We start from the raw sequence: 20,367 nt of genomic DNA on the forward strand, positions 1-20,367 counted from the left end.
TTTGGGTGCAATTGTAAATGGGATCAACTCCTTAATTTCCCTTTCTTCTGACTTGTTGTTGGTGTATAGGAATGCCACTGATTTCTGTGCATTGATTTTATATCCTGCCACTTGACTGAATTCCTGTATGAGTTCTAGCAGTTTTGGGGTGGAGTTTTTGGGATTTTACACATAAAGTATCATATCATCTGCAAAGAGTGAGAGTTTGACTTCTTCTTTGCCGATTTGGATGCCTTTTATTTCTTTTTGTTGTCTGATTGCTGTGGCTAGGACTTCTAATACTATGTTGAATAGCAGTGGTGATAGTGGACATCCCTGCCGCGTTCCTGACCTTAGGGGGAAAGCTCTCAGTTTTTCCCCATTGAGAATGATATTCGCTGTAGGTTTTTCATAGATGGCTTTTATGATATTGAGGTATGTACCCTCTATCCCTATACTCTGAAGAGTTTTGATCAAGAAAGGATGCTGCACTTTGTCAGATGCTTTTTCTGCATCTATTGAGAGGATCATATGATTCTTTTTCTTTCTTTTGTTAATGTATTGTATCACGTTGATTGATTTGCGGATGTTGAACCAACCTTGCAGCCCAGGGATAAATCCGACTTGGTCGTGGTGAATAATCCTTTTAATGTACTGTTGGATCCTATTGGCTAGTATTTTGGGGAGAATTTTTGCATCCATATTCATCAGGGATATTGGTCTGTAATTCTCCTTTTTGATGGGGTCTTTCTCTGGTTTGGGATCAAGGTAATGCTGCCCTCATAAAATGAGTTTGGAAGTTTTCCTTCCATTTCTATTTTTTGGAACAGTTTCAGAAGGATAGGTATTAATTCTTCTTGAAATGTTTGGTAGAATTCCCCTGGGAAGCCAACTGGCCCTGGGCTTTTGTGTTTTGGGAGATTTTTGATGACTGCTTCTATTTCCTTAGTGGTTATAGGTCTGTTCAGGTTTTCTATTTCTTCCTGGTTCAGTTTTGGTAGTTGATACATCTCTACGAATGCATCCATTTCTTCCAGGTTATCTAATTTGCTGGCATAGAGTTGCTCATAATATGTTCTTATAATTGTTTGTATTTCTTTGGTGTTGGTTGTGATTTCTCCTCTTTCATTCATGATTTTGTTGATTTGGGTCATTTCTCTTTTCTTTTTGAGAAGTCTGGCCAGAGGCTTATCAATCTTGTTAATTCTTTCAAAGAACCAGCTCCTAGTTTAGTTGATCTGTTCTACTGCTCTTTTGGTTTCTATTTCATTGATTTCTGCTCTGATCTTTATTATTTCTCTTCTCCTGCTGGGTTTAGGTTTTATTTGCTGTTCTTTCTCCAGCTCCTTTAGGTGTAGGGTTAGGTTGTGTACTTGAGACCTTTCTTGTTTCTTGAGAAAGGCCTGTATTGCTATATACTTTCCTCTTAGGACTGCCTTTGCTGTATCCCAAAGATTTTGAATAGTTGTGTTTTCATTTTCATTGGTTTCCATGAATTTTTTTTAATTCTTCTTTAATTTCCTGGTTGACCCATTCATTCTTCAGTAGGATGCTCTTTAGCCTCCATGTATTTGAGTTCATTCTGACTTTCCTCTTGTGATTGAGTTCTAGTTTCAAAGCATTGTGGTCTGAAAATATGCAGGGAATGATCCCTATCTTTTGGTACCGGTTGAGACCTGGTTTATCACCTAGGATGTGATCTATTCTGGAGAATGTTCCATGGGCACTGGAGAAGAATGTGTATTCCGTTGCTTTGGGATGGAATGTTCTGAATATGTCTGTGAAGTCCATTTGGTCCAGTGTGTCATTTAAAGTCTTTATTTCCTTGTTGATCTTTTGCTAAGACGATCTGTCCATTTCAGTGAGGGGGGTGTTAAAGTCCCCCACTATTATTGTATTGTTCTCAATGTGTTTCTTTGCTTTTGTTATTAATTGCCTTATATAATTGGCTGCTCCAATTAGGGGCATAGATATTTACAATTGTTAGATCTTCTTGTTGGAGAGACCCTTTAAGTAGGATATAGTGTCCTTCCTCATCTCTTATTACAGTCTTTGGTTTAAAATCTAATTTGTCTGATATAAGGATTGCCACCCCAGCTTTCTTCTGGTGTCCATTAGCATGGTAAATGGTTTTCCACCCCCTCACTTTCAATCTGGGGGTGTCTTTGGGTCTAAAATGAGTCTCTTGCAGAGAGCATTTTGATGGGTCTTGTTTTTTAATCCAATCTGATAGCCTGTGTCTTTTGATTGGGGCATTTAGCCCATTTACATTCAGGGTAACTTGAAAGATAGGAATTTAGTGGCATTGTATTGCCTGTAAAGTGACTGTTACTCTATATTGTTTGTGTTTCTTTCTGGTCTATGTTGCTTTTAGGCTCTCTCTTTGCTTAGAGGACCCCTTTCAAGATTTCTTGGAGGGCTGGTTTCGTGTTTGCAAATTCCTTTAGTTTTTGTTTGTCCTGGAAGCTTTTTATCTCTCCTTCTATTTTCAATGACAGCCTAGCTGGATATAGTATTCTTGGCTGCATATTTTTCTCATTTAGTGCTCTGAATATGTCCTGCCAGTCCTTTTTGGCCTGCCAGGTCTCTGTGGATAAGTCTGTTGCCAATCTAATGTTTCAACCATTGTAGGTTACATATCTCTTCTCCTGAGCCGCTTTCAGGATTTTCTCTTTGTCTCTGAGACTCGTAAGTTTTACTATTACATGTTGGGGTGTTGACCTATTTTTATTGATTTTGAGAGGGGTTCTCTGTGCTTCCTGGATTTTGATGCCTGTTTCCTTCCCCAAACTAGGGAAGTTCTCTGTTATAATTTGCTCCATTATACCTTCCGCCCCTCTCTCTCTTTCTTCTTCTTCTGGGATCCCAATTATTCTAATGTTGTTTCGTCTTATGGTATCGTTTATCTCTCGAATTCTGCCCTCGTGATCCAGTAGTTGTTTCTCTCTCTTTTTCTCAGCTTCTTTATTTTCCATCATTTGGTCTTCTATATCACTGATTCTCTCCTCTGCCTCATTTATCCTAGCAGTTAGTGCCCCCATATTTGATTGCACCTCATTAATAGCCTTTTTGATTTCTACTTGGTTAGATTTTAGTTCTTTTACTTCTCCAGAAAGGGTTTCTCTAATAACTTCCATGCTTTTTTCAAGCTCAGCTAGTATCTTTAAAGTGATGATTCTGAACTCTAGATCTGACATCGTACTAATGTCCGTATTGAGTAGGTCCCTGGCAGTCGGTACTACCTCTTGTTCTTTTTGTTGAGGTGATTTTTTCCGTCTTGTCATTTTGTCCAGAGGAGAATAGATTAATGAGAGAACAAAATGCTAGCAGGGTAACAACGTCCCCAGAAAATATACTCTAAACAAATCAGTAAAGACCTGAAGCAGTGGGAAAAGAAAGGGAAGGAGAGAAAAGAAAAAGAAAGAAAAAAAGAAAAAAGAAAAAGTTAAAAGATAAAAACAAACAAAAACAGAACAAAACAAAACAAGACAAAAACAGAATGTGATCAAATATGATCAGGCTGGTATATAGATCAGTGCCACACACTAGATTTTGGGTGTATTTTGGTCTGTTAAAAAAAAGTGCCTTCCAAAATTTTAAAGAAAGAAAAACTTATATATGTACAAAAATAACGGTTGATATGATGAAGGGATGGAATATGACTGTAAAGATGGAAATTATAAAAAATTTTATAAAAGGAATTGATAAGTTGTTTGAAAAAAGAAAGAAGAGGATTTAAAAAAAAAAAAAGAAAAAAGGGAGAGAATATGATCAGGCAGGGGAGTAGAAAAAAACCATACACTAGAGATTTAGAGTATAGTTTGATCTGTTAGAAGAAACTATCTCAAAATTTTAAAGAGAGAACAACTTATATATATATGCCAAAAATACGGGTAACTACTATGAAGGGATAGAATATGACTCTAAAAATGAAAAATAAAAATTTTTTTTAAAAAAAGGATTGATAAGATGTTGGTTGAAAAAGGGAAAAACAAAAATTCAAAAAAAAGAAAAAAAAAGAAAAAAGAAAAAAAGACAGTTAAAAAAAATAATTTACTTTGAAAGACTACAGAATCATGGTAAAAAAGCCATGAATTCTATGTGCAGTATTCCCCTAGCGCTGGAGTTCTGCCGTTCTCATTGATCGGTAAACTTGGTCTTGGCTGGTTGTTCTCGCTGATCTTCTGGGGGAGGGGCCTGTTGTCGTGGTTCCCAAATGTCTTTGCCGGAGGCGGAATTGCCCCGCCCTTGCCCAGTCCGGGCTAAGTAATCCGCTCAGGTTTGCTCTCGGGAGCTTGTGTTCCCTGCAAGCTTTCCGTACAACTTTGGAGGCAGAGAGTGAAAATGGCGGCCTCCCAGTCTCCGCCCCAGAGGAGCCGAAAACTCAGGGTCCCGCTCCTCAGTGAGCCCCCAGAGAAAAGCAGTCAGTCACTCCCGTCTCCCCGGTCTCCGGCCGCAATCCGTGCTCACCCGACCTGTGACCACGCGTTTCTTTCTCTGGCACCCGACCCCGGGTGGAGTCTCCAAACCCAGCAGATCCCCGCGGTGCGCTCCCACACCTCTCCTCCCGGGGGAGGAAGGGGAGTCTCCCCAGATCTGCCGCTTGTTGGGTCCCTGCTGGAGGAGCAGTGGCCCGACTGTGTCGCAGATCACGGTTTATGGCAACCCCGAGCTGAGAGCCCGTGCCTGGGCTCCGTCTCTGCAGCCGGCTTCCCTGCTCCAATACCTGGGAGCTCTGCCGCACTCAGGCACCCCCGGTCTTTCTGTGACCCCGAGGGTCCTGAGACCACACTGTCCCGCGAGGGTTCCACCCCCCACTTAGCCACCAGAGTGACGTCCCTCAGCGGAGCTGACTTATAAAAGTTCCGATTTTGTGCTCCGTGGCTCTATCACTTGCCAGAAGCGGCCGATGGAGGCCCCTCCCCCGCCATCTATCCTCCCGAATATCACCTCGGATTCACTTCTCCGCACGTCCTACCTTCCAGAAAGTGGTCGCTTTTCTGTTCAGAGAGTTGTTGCTATTCTTTTCTTCGATCTCCTGTTGCGTTTGTAGGTGTTCAGAATGGTTTGATCCCTATCCAGTTGAATTCCTGAGAGGAGACCTGTTGATAATAATTTCTAATAATTGTTTCTATTTCCTTGGTGTTAGTCATGATGTCTCCCCTTTCATTCATAATTTTATTAATTTGGGTCCTTTCTCTTTTCTTTTGGAAAAGTCTGGTTTATCAATCTTATTAATTCTTTCAAAGAACCAACTTCTAGTTTCATTGATCTGATCTACTGTGTTTCTGGTTTCTAATTCATTGATTTTTGCTCTAATTTTAATTATTTCTCTTCTAATGCGTGGCTTAGGCATCGTTTGTTGCTTTTTCTCTAGTTCTTTAAGGTGTAGAGTTAGTTGGTAAATTCGGGATTTTTCTATCTTTTTGAGTGAGGCTTGGGTGGCTATGTATTTCCCCTTTAGGACCGCCTTTGCCGGATCCTGTAGGTGTTGGACCGATGTGTTTTCATTCTCATTGATTTCCATGAGTTATTTAAGTTCTTCTTTGATTTCCTGGTTTACCCAAACATTCTTGAGCAGAGTGGTCTTTAGCTTCCAAGTGTTTGAATTTCTGTCAGATTTTCTTCTTGTGATTGAGTTCCAGTTTTAGAGCATTGTGGTCTGAGAATATGCAGAGAATAATCTCAATCTTTTGGTATCCATTGAGACCTGATTTGTGACCCAGTATATGGTCTATTCTGGAGAAATTTCCATGAGCGCTTGAGAAGAATGACTATTCTGTTGTTTTAGGTGGAATGTTCTGTAAATATCTATGAGGTCCATCTGGTCCAATGTATCATTCAAAGCTCTTGTTTCCTTGTTGATTTTCTGCTTAGGTGATCTGTCCATTGCTGAGAGTGGAGTATTGAGGTCTCCTACAATTAACGTATTGTTATCAATATGACTCTTTATTTTGGTTAACAGTTGGCTTATGTAGATGGCTGCTCCCATGTTGGGGGCATAGATATTTACAATTGTTAGATCTTCTTGTTGGATAGACCCTTTAAGAATGATATAGTGTCCTTCTGTGTCTCTTATTACAGACTTTAGTTTAAAATCTAATTTATCTGATATAAGAATTGCTGCCCCAGCTTTCTTTGGAGGTCCGCTGGCATGGAAGATGGATCTCCATCCCTTCACTTTCAGTCTGGATGTATCTTTAGGTTCAAAATGAGTCTCTTGTAGACAGCATATGGATGGGTCCTGTCTTTTTATCCAATCTGCAACCCTGTGCTGTTTTATGGGAGTGTTTAGGCCATTCACGTTGAGAGTGATTATTGAAAGATATGAATTAATTATCATCACGTTGCCTGTGAAGACATTGTTTTTATAGATTGTCCCTGTAAATTTGTGTTGTATATCACTGTTGGGGTCTTTCTCCTTTTATAGAACCCCCATTGATATTTCTTGCAGGGCCGGCTTAGTGGTCACATATTCTTTCAGTTTCTGCCAGTCGTGGAAGCTCTGCATCTCTCCATCCATTCTAAATGAAAGCCTTACTAGATAAAGTATTCTTGGCTGCATGTTCTTCTCATTTAGTACCCTGAATATGTCTTGCCAGCCCTTTCTGGCTTGCCAGGTCTCTGTGGATAGGTCTGACTTTATTCTGATGATCCTCCCTCTGTACATAAGGAATCTCTTCCCCCTAACTGCCCTTAAGATGGTTTCCTTGGTTCTAAGATTTGCAAGTTTTACTATCACATGCTGGGGTGTTGGCCTGTTTTCCTTGATCTTAGGAGGGGTCCTCTCTGCTTCTAAGATTCGAATGTTTGTTGCATTCCCCAAATTAGGGAAGTTCTCAGCTACGATTTGCTCAAATACATCTTCTAGTCCTCTCTCTTTCTCCACTCACTCCGGGATTCCAATTATTCTGACATTGGAATGCTTCATGGTGTTACTTATTTCTCTAATTCTATTTTCATGTATTCTGAGTTGTTTTTTCCTGGCCTCCTCTTTTCCCTTTTTATCTATGATATTGTCTTCCAGGTCGCTTATTCGCTCTTCTGCCTCAGTTACCCTAGCTGTTAAATTATCAAGATTGGATTAGATCTCATTGATAGCATTTTTAAGTTCTGCTAATTCAGCTTTCATTTCTGCCCTTAGAGACTCTATGTTGCCATTAATTGATTTCTCCATTCTAGCCATTGTCTTCACAATTGCTAGCCTGAATTCCATCTCTAACATCTTGGTTATATCTGCATCCATTTGTAAATCTGCAGCATAAGTCATAATCTCTGAGTCTTTTCTATTTTGGGGGTTCCTCCTCCTAGTCATTCTGTTAATGGGTGTTTGAGGGAATGTATAGAGTCCAAATTATTGACCAGAACCCAAGCAAGATGCACCTGTTTTCTTGGGACCTTAGGGTTGTTGGCCTCTTGTTTTCCCAGCCTGTCTTCTGTGGAAGAGGCCTACCACACTGTTACTCAGACAACCCTATTTGGGCAGTGTTGCCCTGCTCCCCTGTGGCGCGGGATGGGCTCAGCGGGAATCAGTCTTTGGGGCTTTTGTTCTCTGGCAGCTTTCCCTGGCGGTTTTCCGCGTCTCTTCTGCGAGTCAGAGCAGAAGACCATTTCCAACCCTCTCCCTCAGAGCAGAGAGACCACAGTCTGTTCTTCAGTGAGCTCTCCAGGCCACACCGTCTCCGTTTCTGTCCGTGCTGCTATAAACTGCAGTGTCCTGGGTTGTGTGCCCTTCCACAGTGCTCCCAGTCCTGCCTCCAGGTCAGGGCACATCTCTGCCCTTTGTGCTTCTAAAACTGCCAGCCGCTCCCAGTTTGTGCATGTGTAACCCCTCAGCTCTGGGTTTCTGTCCCAGGGGCTGCAGTTTGCAGGCACGACCCCGCCACTCCGGGTTTCCGCCCCAGGGGCTGCCCTAAAGTCCTTTCCCCACCGCTACCGGTCTGCGAGTCTGTCCCCCCGTCCGCAGCACGCGAGGCTGTTGCTCACCGGTGGTGTAGGATCCCCTCAGGCAGGCACCCTCCCGCTGCCATTTATCCTCTGATATCTGCCCGCGGAATCACGGCTCCCCGCTCTGTACCTCAAAACCAACCGCCTGTGATATTCTGTTTGTAGAGATCCAGATCTTCTTACATCTCCGGCTTGTTTCGTGGGTGCTCATAGTGGTCTGGTAGATATCCAGCTCTATTCCGGGGACCAGTTGAAATAGGTCCCCTACTCCTCTGCCATCTTTCCAAGGGGGGTTCTATAAAAGGAGAAAGGCCCCAAGAGTGATATACAACAGAAATTTACAGGGACAATCTAGAAAAACATGGTCTTTACAGGCAACATGATGACAATAAATTCATATCGTTCAGTAATCACTCTCAACGTGAACGGCCTAAATACTCCCATAAAATGGCACAGGGTTGTAGATTGGATAAAAAGATAAGACCCATCCATATGCTGTCTACAAGAGACTCATTTTGAACCTAAAGATACATCCAGACTGAAAGTGAAGGAATGGAGATCCATCTTCCATGCCAATGGACCTCAGAAGAAAGCTGGAGTGGCAATTCTTATATTAGACAAATTAGATTTTAAGCTAAAGACTGTAGTTAGAGACACAGAAGGACACTATATCATTCTTAAAGGGTCTAGCCAACAAGAACTAACAATTGTAAATATCTATGCCCCCAACATGGGAGCAGCCAACTACATAAGCAAAATGTTAACCAATATAAAGAGTCATGTTGATTATAATACATTAATTGTAGGAGTGCTCAACACTCCACTTTCAGCAATAGATCATCTAAGCAGAAAATCAACAAAGAAACAAGAGCTTTGAATGACACATTGGACCAAATGAACCTCATAGATATATACAGAGCATTCCACCCTAAAACAACAGAATACTCATTGTTCTTGAGCGCACATGGAACTTTCTCCAGAATAGACCATATACTGCGTCACAAATCAGGTCTCAACCGATACCAAAAGATTGAGATTATTCCCTGCATCTTCTCATACCATAATGTTTAAAACTGGAACTCAATCACAAGAAAAAATTTGGAAGAAATTCAAACACTTGGAAGCTAAAGACCACTCTGCTAAAGAATGTTTGTGTCAACAAGGGAATCAAAGAAGAACTTAAACAATTCATGGAAATCAACGAGAATGAAAACACATTAGTCCAACACCTACAGGATACTGCAAAGGCTGTCCTAAGGGGGAAATACATAGCCATCCAAACCTCACTCAAAAAAAAGAAAAAAAAGAAAGAAAGAAAGAAAGAAAGAAAGAAAGAAAAGAAAAGAAAAGAAAAGAAAAATCCCTAATTCACCAATCAGCTTTACACCTTACAGAACTGGAGAAAAAACAACAAATGATGCCTAAGCCACTCATTAGAAGAGAAATAATTAAGATTAAGCAGAGATCAATGAAATAGAAACCAGTCCAGTAGAGCAGATCAATGAAGCTAGAAGCTGATTCTTTGAAAGAAATAATAAGATCGATAAACCACTGGCCAGACTTATCCAAAACAAAAGAGAAAGGACCCAAATTAATAAAATTATGAATGAAAGGGGAGAGATCACGACTAACTCCAAGGAAATAGAAACAAGTATCAGAAATTATTATCAACAACTATATGCCAATAAATTAAGCAACCTGGAAGAAATGGATGCCTTCCTGGAAACCTGTAAACTCCCAAAACTGAGACAGGAAGAAATTCACAACCTGAATACGTCAATAACCAGTAAAGAGATTGAAGCAGTAATCAAAAACCTCCCAAAAAACAAGAGTCCAGGGCTTGATGGATTCCCTGGCGAATTCTACCAAGCATTCAAAGAAGAAATAATACCTATTCTACTGAAGCTGTTTCAAAAAATAGAAACAGAAGGAAAACTTCCAAACTCATTCTATGAGGCCAGCATTACTTTAATCCCCAAACCAGGCAAGGACCCCATCAAAAAGGATAATTTCAGACCGATATACCTGATGAATATGAATTCCAAAATTCTCAACAAAATCCTACCTAATGGGATTCAACAGTACATTAAAAGGATCATCCACCACGATCAAGTGGGATTTATCCCCAGGATGCAAGGGTGGTTCAACATTCCCAAATCAATCAATGTGATAGAACACATTAATAAGAGGAGAGTGAAGAACCATATGGTCCTCTCAATTGATGCAGAAAAAGCATTTGACAAAATAAAGCATCACTTCCTGATTAAAACTCTTCAGAGTTAAGGATAGAGGGAACATTCCTCAATTTCATAAAATCCATCTATGAAAAACACACAGCAAATATCATTCTCAATGGGGAGAAGCTGAGAGCATTTCCCTTAAGATCAGGAACGCGTCAAGGATGCCCACTCTCACCACTAGTGTTCAACATAGTACTAGAAGTCCTAGCAACAGCAATCAGACAACAAAAAGAAAGAAAAGGTATTCAAATTGGCAAAGAAGTCAAACATTCTCTTTTCGCAGATGACATGATACTTTATGTGGAAAACCCAAAAGACTCCACCCCCAAATTATTAGAACTCATACAGCAATTCAGTAATGTGGCAGGATACAAAATCAATGCACAGAAATCAGTTGCTTTCTTATACACTAACAATGTAACTGTAGAAAGAGTAATTTCTCTTTCTAATTTGAGAATCTCTTTCTAATTTCTCTCTAATTTGAGAATCGATTCCATTTACAATAGCACCAAAAACCATAAGATACCTTGGAATAAACCTAACCAAAGAGGTAAAGGATCTATACTCTAGGAACTACAGAACACTCATGAAGGAAATTGATGAAGACATAAAAAGATGGAAAACATTCCATGCTCACGGATCGGAAGAATAAATATTGTTAAATGTCTGTGCTGCCCAGAGCAATCTATACCTTCAACAACATCCGTATCAAAATACCACTGGCATTTTTTTAAAGTGCTGGAACAAACAATCCTAAAATTTTTATGGAACCAGAAAAGACCCCAAATCGCTAAGGTAATATTGAAAAAGAAAAAGCGCGGGGCATCATGTTGCCTGATTTCATACTATATTACAGAGCTGTGATCACCAAGACAGCATGGTATTGGCACAAAAATAGACACAAGACCAGTGGAACAGAATAGAGAGCCCAGAAATGGACCCTCAACTCTATGGTCAACTTATCTTCAACAAATCAGGAAGACATATCCAATGGAAAAAAGACAGTCCCTTCAATAAGTGGTGCTGAGAAAATTGGACAGCTACATACAGAAGAATGAAACTAGACCATTCTTTTACACCATACACAAAGATAAACTCAAAGTGGATGAAAGACCTCAATGTGAGACAGTAATCCTTCAAAATCCTAGAGGAGAACATAGGCAGTAACCTCTTCAACATCGGCCAAAGTAGGTTCTTTCAAAATACATCTCCAAATGAAAGTGAACCAAAAACAAAAATGAACTTTGGGGACTTCATCAAGATAAAAAGGTTTTGCACAGCAAAGGAAACAGTCAACAAAACTAAGAGGCAACCCACAGAATGGGAGAAGATATTTGCAAATGACACTACAGACAAAGCACTGATATCCAAGATCTATAAAGAACTTCTCAACCTCAACACACAAAAAACAAATAATCAAGCCAAAAAATGGGCAGAAGACATGAACAGACACTTCTCCAAAGAAGACATACAAATGGCTAACAGACACATGAAAAAATGTTCATCATCATTAGCCACCAGGGAAATTCAAATCAAAACCACATTGAGATACCACCTTACACCAGTTAGAATGGCAAAAACGGACAGGGAAAGAAACAACAAATGTTGGAGAGGTTATGGAAAAAGGGGAACCCTCTTACACTGTTGGTGGGAACACAAGTTTGTACAGCCACTTTGGAAAACAGTGTGGAGCTTCCTCAAAAAATTAAAAATAAAGCTACCCTATCATCCAGCATTGTGTAACTGGGTATTTACCCCAAAGACACAGATGTAGTGAAAAGAAGGTCCATATGCACCCCAATGTTCATGGCAGCAATGTCTGCAATAGCCAAACTGTGGAAAGAGCCAAGATGCCCTTCAACAGATGAATGGATAAAGAAGATGTGGTCCATATATACAATGGAATATTAGCCATCAGAAATGATGAATACCCAACTTTTGCATCAACATGGATGAGACTGGAGGAGATTATGCTAAGTGAAATAAGTCAAATAGAGAAAGTCAATTATCATATGGTTTCACTTATTTGTGGAACATAAGGAATAGCATGGAGGACATTAGGAGAAGGAAGGGAAAAATGAAGGGGGGGGAATCGGAGGGGGAGATGAACCATGAGAGACTATGGACTCTGGAAACAAACTGAGCGTTTTAGAGGGGAGGTGGGTGGGGTGATGGGTTATCCCAGTGGTGGGTATTAAGGAGCGCACATATTGCATGGAGCACTGGGTGTTATACGCAAACAATGAATCATGGAACACTACATCAAAAACTAATGATGTACTATATAGTGACTAACATAACATAATAGAATAAAAGAAAAGAAAACCACTATATATAAAAATTAATGGGACATGGGCAAAGCAGTTCTTAGAGGGAAATTCGCAATATAAAATATTTATATAATATATTCATATAAAAGTCTCAAATCAATGCTCTAAACCTCCACCTTAAAAATCAACAAAACAAGAGAAAGTTAACCCAAAGCCAGCAGAAGAAAAAATAAAAGGGGAGAAATCAGTGAAATAAAAAACAGAGAGAGAGAGAAAGAGAGAGGGAAAAATCAATGATACTAAAAAATGTTTCCTTGAATAGCTCAGTTAAACTGAAAAACCTGTCACCAGACTGATCAAACAAAAAAAGAAAATACAAATTATCAATATTGGAAATGAAAGAAGGGACATCATTATAGATTCTGTAAAATAACAGAATATTTTGAACATCTTATTGCCGATACATTTGATAAGTTAAATAAAAAGGACATGTTTCTTGAAATAATTACCAAAGATAACATGAATATTTATTCAAGAATTATATTCATAGTCAAAAATATTGTCACAAAAAAATCTCCAGGCCTAGATGTCTTCACTTGCGAATTCTACCATGCAATTAAGGAAAAAATAATACCAATTTTACACAAAACCTTCCAGGAAATAGAAGATAACACTTACTCACTTTATGATGACAGCACTATTCCCAGTAACAAAACCAAATAAAGATATTTCAAGAAAAGAAAATATACTAACCAATATGCCTCCTGAACCTAACTCAAAATTCTTTAATATAGCATTGGTAAATTAAAATCAATAATATATAAAATTATAATACATCATAATACATACTTCATAATACATCATGAAGTGGGTATACAATGTTAGTTCCACATTTGAAAATCAAACATTGTAACTTAGCATATGAACAGGATAAAAAAGGAAATCATATCATAATCTCAATATATACAGAAAAGCATTTGCAAAATTCAATATCCATTCAAGATTAAGAACTTTCAGCAAACTAGAAATAGAAGGAAACATCCTCAACCTGATAAAAACTATCTACACAAAACACAGATTTAATCTCATCTTTAATTCTAAAACACTTAACGCTTCCCCTCTAAGATCAGGAATAATATGCAAGGATGACTATTCTCACTACTTCTATTTAACATTGTATTGGTATACTAACCTGCACAATAAGGCAAGAAAAAGAAATAAAAGGCATAAAGATTGGAAAACAAGAAGTAAAACTATCTTTGTTTAAAGATGACATGAGAATCTATCAAAAAAGCTATTAGAACTTATAAATAAATTTAGTAAGGTCACAAGATACAGGGCCAATATACAAAAAGTTGTCTTATTTCTAGTAAAAAAATAATTATAAATTGAAATGTGAAAAACAATGGCATATACTATAGAATCAAAACGTAAAATACTCAAGAATACATTTAACAATATATGTCAAGGCCTATACACCAAAAACTATAGAATATTGCTCTGAGAACCGTTTTAAAAAGATCTACATAAAGGAAGAGATATGCCCTGTTTATGCACAGGGAGAATCAATATTGTTAAGAAGTCAGTTCTTGCCAAATATAGCTATTTCTAGACTTTCTACTCTGTTCCATTGACCTATATGTCTATCTTTTAACCAATACCAACTTGTCTTGATGACTATAGCTTTATAGTTAATCTTAAAATCAGGTGGTGTGAGACTTCCAATGCTCTTTTGAACTTTTTTTGGCTCCTCTAGGCCTTTGGAATTTCTTTACACATTTTAGGACCATCTTGTCAATTTTAGAACCAGCTTCTCAAAACTGGTTATAGTTGTAGTAGAGATTTTAATAAAACTATAGATAACCTATATATAATAACTTAGATCAACTGCCTTCAACAAAGATGTAAATCAACAGAAAAAAGGTTGCTTTTTCAATTGATGGTGCTTGAACAATTGAATGTCCATATGTGGAAGGAAGGAAGGAAGGAAGGAAGGAAGGAAGGAAGGAAGGAAGGAAGGAAGGAAGGAAGGAAGGAAAGAAGAAAGGAAGAATAAACCTCTGCCCTATCTCACACCATACACAAAAATTAATTTGTGAAGATCACAGACCTAAATGTAAGAGCTAAAAATACAAAACTCTAAGAAATCGCAGGAAAAAAAATCTTTATGATCTTGAGTCAACCAAAGATTGCTTATATAGAACACAAAAAGCATAAACCATAAAGAAAAACTGTTATTGAATGTCATAAATATGAAAAACCTCCGCTCCTCAAAAGACACCAAGAAAATGAAAAGATAAGCCTTAGGCTGGAGAATATAGTTCCAAAACATTTATCTGATAAAGGACTTGTATTTGGAATAAAATATAAAGAATTCTTACAACACAACAAATAGCCCATTAAAAATGGACAAAAGATTTGGACAGACACTGAAGAAGGTATATGGATGGCAAATAAGCACATGAAAAAATGCCCAATATCATTAATCACCAGGGAAATACAAATTAAAACCACAATGACATAGCAACTACTACTATTCAACTACTATAATAGATAAAAACTAAAAGACTAACAATATCAAGTGCTATCAAGAATGAAGAATAACTAGAACACTATCATATTGCCAGAAGAAATGCAAAATTGTTCAGCCATTTTGGAAAACAATTTGTCAGTTTCTTATAAAATGAATACACACTTACACAGCCCAGAAACTCTACTCCTAAGTATTTACCTAAGAGAAAAGAAAACATATTCCCACATAAAGACCTGTATGTAAATGCTTATAGTAGTAGCTTTATTCATAATAGCCAAAAACTGGAAACAACCAAAAAGACTTACCTCCTCCTCCAGGAGGAACACTGAGGGTCCGTGCCACAGGAATCCATAAAATGTGGAGTTTTGAAACTCAGGCATATGCCTGAAATAAAAATGCTCAGCCACAAGCCAGGTGAACAGAGTTCTAAAGGAAACCCAGGAGACAACAGTGATTGATTGCTTTTCTGTGAGGGCTCACTGAAGAGTGGGGGTGCAAACTTTCAGCTCCACAGCTAGAGAATGGGGCCCAGCCATATTCATCCTGCCCATGGTTGTTGAAAGCCTTCAGAGAGCAAAACAGCACCACATAATGGAATCCAGAGCCACTTACACTGAGCCCTACCTCTGCCAAGGGAGGCACATTTGCAATAGGGCAAGTCCACCTGAGAATCAGCACATCAGGCCCCTACCCCAGAAGACCAGCACAAACAACTCCATCTCACCGTTTACTGATCATACAAGGCTGCAAATCTTCAGCTCTTGGGGAAACAGTATACAGCATTCTTTGTATTTTTATCCTTTAGTCTTTTAGTATTATTTTTTTCAGTTATTTTCTTTTTTTATTCTTTTTTAACTTTTAATTTTATATATACATTATATATATTTTTGTTTCCTTTCATTGTATTTTATCTTATTTTACACATATATAAAAGTTTACATATATATATGTTTTCTTTCTTTCTTTCTTTCTTATTTTGGGATCTAGTTTCTTTTAACAAGAAGACCAAAAAACACCCAGAATTGTGTTTTTTGCTTTGGTTTGGTTTGGTTTCCTTTGTTTTTGTTTATGTATTGTTCAGTTTCTGTTATTATTATTGCTGTTTTTTTTTTTTCTCTTTCTTCTTTTCTTTTCTGGACAAAATGACCAGATGGAGAAATTCACCCCAAAAGAAACAACAGAAGGTAGTAGTCACTAACAGGGATTTAATCAATTTAGAGAAAATAAGATGTCTGAACTAGAATTTAAAACAATGAATATAAAGATACTAACTAGGCTTGAAAAAAGTATAGAAGACAATAGGAAACCCCTTACTGTAGAAATAAAAGAACTAAACTCTAGTCAGGCCAAAATTAAAAATGTTATTATTAAGATGTGCTCCCAAGTGGAGGCCATAAAATAGAGAATGAATGAATCAGAAGAGTGAAAAAGTGATATAGAAGATAAAATGATGGAAAATAAGGAAGCTGAAAAGAAGGGAAAAATTATTAGATCACAAATTTAGACATAGGAAACTCTGTGATTCCATAAAGTGAAATAATACCCATATTCTAGGAGTCCCAGAAGATAAGGAGCAGGAAAAAGAGGCAGAAGGTTTGTTTGAACAAATTATAGCTGAGAACTTCCCTAATCTGGGGAAGGAAACAGGCATTTAAGTCCAGGAGGCACAGAGAACCCTACTCAAAATCAACAAAAATAAGTCAACATTTCAACATATTATAGTGAAGCTTGCAAATTTCAAAATTAAGAGAAAATCCTGAAAGCAGCTCGGGACAAGAGGTCCTTAACCTAAAAGGGTAGTCACATAAGGCTGGCAGTAGACCTGTCCACAGAGAGAAGGCAGGCCAGAAAGGACTGGCATGATATATTCAATGTGCTAAATAGGAAAAATATGCAGTCAAGAATACTTTATCCAGCAAGACTGTCATTCAGCATAGAAGGAGAGATAAAGAAGATTCCAGGACAAACAAAACTGAAGGAATTTGTAAACACTATACCAGCACTGCAAGAAATATTAAAGGGGATCCTTTGAGTGGAGAGAGAGACCAAAAGTAACAAAGACCAGAAAGGAACAGAGACAATCTACAGAAACAGGGACTTTACAGGTAATACATGGATATTAAATTCGTGTCTTTCAATAGTTACTCTGAATGTAATTGGACTAAATGCTACAATCAAACAACACAGGCTATCAGATTGGATTTAAAAGAAAGACTCATGGATATGCTGCTTACAAGAGACTCATTTTAGACACAAAGACACCTCAGATTCAAAGTGAGAGGGTGGAGAATGATTTGTCATGTTAATGGACATAAAAAGAAAGATGGGGTAGCCATCCTTATATAAGATAAATTAGATTTTAAACCAAAGACTGTAGTAAGGGATGAAGCAGGACACTATATATTACTTAAGGGGTCTTACTCAAAAAGATCTAACAATTATATTTATGCTCCTAACCAGGGAGCAGTCAATTACATAAACCAATTAATAAAAAATTTAAAGAAACACAGTGATAATAATACAATCATAGTAGGGGACTTTAACACCCCACTCACAGCAATGGATAGATCATTTAAGCAGATCAACAAGGAGACAAGGACTTTGACTAACACATGGGACCAGATGGACTTCACAGATAATATACAACATTCCAACCTAAAGCAACAGAATACACATTCTTCTGAGTGCACATCAAACATTCTCCAGAATAGATCACATACTGGGTCACAAACCAGGTCTCAACTGGTACCAAAAGACTGGAATTATTCTTTGCATATTTTCAGACCACAATGTCTTGAAACTTGAACTCAATCACAAGAGGAAATTTGGAAGAACTCAAACACTTGGCGGTTAAAGAGCACCCTACTAAAGAATGAATGGGTCAACCAGAAAATTAAAGAAGAATTTTAAAAAATTCATGGAAACAACTGGAAATGAAAACACAACTGTGCAAAACTTTGGGATACAGCAAAGGCCATCCTAAGAGGGAAGTACAAAGCAATACAAGCCTTTCTCAAGAAACAAGAAAGGTCTCGAAGCAGGGCTTTTTCCCGACGTGCCTCTCTCCTGGTTTCCTGGAGTTTCCTCACAGCATGGCCCCCAAATGCCAGTCTTCACTCCCGCCTCAAATGAAGAAACAAAGACTACCTCCTGCCCCCAAGCCACAGGAGATGTCGATATCTCAGCACTTGCCTAAGGGAGAGAAAGAACAGCAAGAAACAATTGAACATATTGGTGAAGTACAAAATGAAATAGACAGACTTAATGAACAAGCCAGTGAGGAGATTTTGAAAGTAGAACAGAAATATAACAAACTCCGCCAACCATTTTTTCAGAAAAGGTCAGAATTGATCGCCAAAATCCCCAATTTTTGGGTAACAACATTTGTCAACCATCCACAAGTGTCTGCACTGCTTGGGGAGGAGGATGAAGAGGTGCTGCATTATTTGACAAGAGTTGAAGTGACAGAATTTGAAGATATTAAATCAGGTTACAGAATAGATTTTTATTTTGATGAAAACCCTTACTTCGAAAATAAAGTTCTCTCCAAAGAATTTCATCTGAATGAGAGTGGTGATCCATCTTCAAAGTCCACCAAAATCAAATGGAAATCTGGAAAGGATTTGATGAAACATTCAAGTCAAACACAGAATAAAGCCAGCAGGAAGAGACAACATGAGGAACGAGAGAGCTTCTTCACCTGGTTTACTGACCATTCTAATGCAGGTGCAGATGAGTTAGGAGAGGTCATCAAAGATGATATTTGGCCAAATCCATTATAGTACTACTTGGTTCCCGATATGGATGATGAAGAAGGGGAAGGACAAGAAGATGATGATGATGAAGAAGAAGAAGGATTGGAAGATATCGAAGAAGAAGGAGATGAGGATGAAGGTGAAGAAGATGAAGATGATGATGAGGGGGAGGAAGAAGAGGAGGATGAAGGAGAAGATGCTAATGGAACACTGATGGATTCCAACCTTCCTTTTTTAATTTTCTTCTGTCCCTGGGAGCAAGTTACAGTCTTTTTTTTTTTTTTTTCCTCCTCTTGTGCTCATTCGCCCTGTTTTTTGAAGTCTCTTTTCTCTCCCTTTATACCATGGTTCTCAACTTATTCTGGGGGGAAACACCTTGAGCAGAATACAGTGGGAAAAGAATCTCTATCCCTTTCTGTTCGAAATTCATTTTTATCCCTTCCTGTCTCAACAAAAACTTTATGGAATCAACACCACCGTGCTCTGTGGGAAAAAAGAAAAACCTTCTGCTCCCTTAGCCCTGCTGGAAGCTGGAGGGTGCTAGGCCCCTGTGTAGTAATGCATAGAATTCTAGCTTTTTTCCTCCTTTCTCTGTATATTGGGCTCAGAGATTACACTGTGTCTCTATGTGAATATGGACAGTTAGCATTTACCAACATGTACCTGTCTACTTTCTCTTGTTTAAAAAAAAAAAAAAAACTTTAAAAAATGGGGTTATAGAAGGTCAGCAAAGGGTGGGTTTGAGATGTTTGGGTGGGTTAAGTGGGCATTTTGACAACATGACTTCTCCTTTGACATGTTTAATTGTGATGTTTAATGGACATCCTTGCAGTTTAAGATGACACTTTTAAAATAAAACTCTCTCCTAATGATGACTTGAGCCCTGCCACTCAATGGGAGAATCAGCACAACCTATAGGATCTTATTTGGAATTGACATTCTCTATTGTAATTCTGTTCCTGTTTATTTTTCAATTTTCTTTTTGTTTCACTGGAAAGGAAAGATGATGCTCAGTTTTAAACGTTAAAAGTGTACAAGTTGCTTTGTTACAATAAAACTAAATGTGTACACACACACACACACACAAAGAAACAAGAAAGGTCTCAAATACGCAACATAACCCTACACCTAAAGGAGCTGGAGAAAGAACAGCAAATAAAGCCTAAACCAAGCAGGAGAAGAGAAATAATAAAGATTAGAGCAGAAATCAATGAAATAGAAACCAAAAGAACAGTAGAACAGATCAATGAAACTAGAAGCTGGTTCTATGAAAAAATTAATAAGCCAATAAACCCCTAGCCAGACTTATCAAAAGAAAAGAGAAAGGACGCAAATTAATAAAATCATGAATGAAAGAGGAGAGATCATGACCAACACCAAGGAAATACAAACAATTTAAGGACATATTATGTGTAACTATATGTCAGCAAATTAGCTGGAAGAAATGGATGCATTCCCAGAAATTTATAAACTACCAAAACTGAAACAAGAAGAAATAAAAAACCTGAACAGACCATAACCAGCAAGGAAATTGAAACAGTAATCAAAAATCTCCCAACAAACAAGAGTCCAGGGCCAGATGGCTTCCCAGGAGAATTCCACCAAACATTTAAGAAGAACTAATACCTACTCTTCTGAAACTG

The 20,367-nt window shown here is 38.2% G+C and overlaps 1 pseudogene; it reads left to right on the top strand.

The window, feature by feature from the left end:
* Positions 1–18,061: 18,061 nt before the first annotated feature.
* On the top strand, positions 18,062–19,796 carry LOC118518811 (protein SET-like; annotated as a pseudogene).
* The last annotated feature ends 571 nt before the right edge of the window (positions 19,797–20,367 follow it).

Source organism: Halichoerus grypus, chromosome 14 (assembly GCF_964656455.1).
Source record: "Halichoerus grypus chromosome 14, mHalGry1.hap1.1, whole genome shotgun sequence".
In the NCBI taxonomy this organism is placed as follows: Eukaryota; Metazoa; Chordata; class Mammalia; order Carnivora; family Phocidae; genus Halichoerus; species Halichoerus grypus.